Source organism: Salvelinus namaycush, chromosome 39 (genome assembly GCF_016432855.1).
Source record: "Salvelinus namaycush isolate Seneca chromosome 39, SaNama_1.0, whole genome shotgun sequence".
NCBI lineage: Eukaryota > Metazoa > Chordata > Actinopteri > Salmoniformes > Salmonidae > Salvelinus > Salvelinus namaycush.
Window position 1 is genome coordinate 597998 of NC_052345.1, and position 1521 is coordinate 599518.

The following is a 1521-nucleotide window of genomic DNA, read 5'->3' on the forward strand; positions in this document are numbered from 1 at the left end:
TGGAGGAGTCCCAACCCACAGGGTTTATACTGTTACTGGAGGAGTCTCAACCCACAGGGTTTATACTGTTACTGGAGGAGTCCCAACCCACGGGGTTTATACTGTTACTGGAGGAGTCCCAACCCACAGGGTTTATACTGTTACTGGAGGAGTTCCAACCCACAGGGTTTATACTGTTACTGGAGGAGTCCCAACCCACAGGGTTTATACTGTTACTGGAGGAGTCCCAACCCACAGGGTTTATACTGTTACTGGAGGAGTCCCAACCCACAGGGTTACTGGAGGAGTCCCAACCCACAGGGTTACTGGAGGAGTCCCAACCCACGGGGTTTATACTGTTACTGGAGGAGTCCCAACCCACAGGGTTTATACTGTTACTGGAGGAGTCCCAACCCACAGGGTTTATACTGTTACTGGAGGAGTCCCAACCCACAGGGTTTATACTGTTACTGGAGGAGTTCCAACCCACAGGGTTTATACTGTTACTGGAGGAGTCCCAGCCCACAGGGTTTATACTGTTACTGGAGGAGTCCCAACCCACGGGGTTTATACTGTTACTGGAGGAGTCCCAACCCACAGGGTTTATACTGTTACTGGAGGAGTCCCAACCCACAGGGTTTATACTGTTACTGGAGGAGTCCCAACCCACAGGGTTTATACTGTTACTGGAGGAGTCCCAACCCACAGGGTTTATACTGTTACTGGAGGAGTCCCAACCCACAGGGTTTATACTGTTACTGGAGGAATCCCAACCCACAGGGTTTATACTGTTACTGGAGGAGTCCCAACCCACAGGGTTTATACTGTTACTGGAGGAGTCCCAACCCACAGGGTTTATACTGTTACTGGAGGAGTCCCAACCCACAGGGTTTATACTGTTACTGGAGGAGTCCCAACCCACAGGGTTTATACTGTTACTGGAGGAGTCCCAACCCACAGGGTTTATACTGTTACTGGAGGAGTCCCAGCCCACGGGGTTTATACTGTTACTGGAGGAGTCCCAACCCACGGGGTTTATACTGTTACTGGAGGAGTCCCAACCCACGGGGTTTATACTGTTACTGGAGGAGTCCCAACCCACAGGGTTTATACTGTTACTGGAGGAGTCCCAACCCACAGGGTTTATACTGTTACTGGAGGAGTCCCAACCCACAGGGTTTATACTGTTACTGGAGGAGTCCCAACCCACAGGGTTTATACTGTTACTGGAGGAGTCCCAGCCCACAGGGTTTATACTGTTACTGGAGGAGTCCCAACCCACAGGGTTTATACTGTTACTGGAGGAGTCCCAACACACAGGGTTTATACTGTTACTGGAGGAGTCCCAACCCACAGGGTTTATACTGTTACTGGAGGAGTCCCAACCCACAGGGTTTATACTGTTACTGGAGGAGTCCCAACCCACAGGGTTTATACTGTTACTGGAGGAGTCCCAACCCACAGGGTTACTGGAGGAGTCCCAACCCACAGGGTTTATACTGTTACTGGAGGAGTCCCAACACACAGGGTTTATACTGTTAC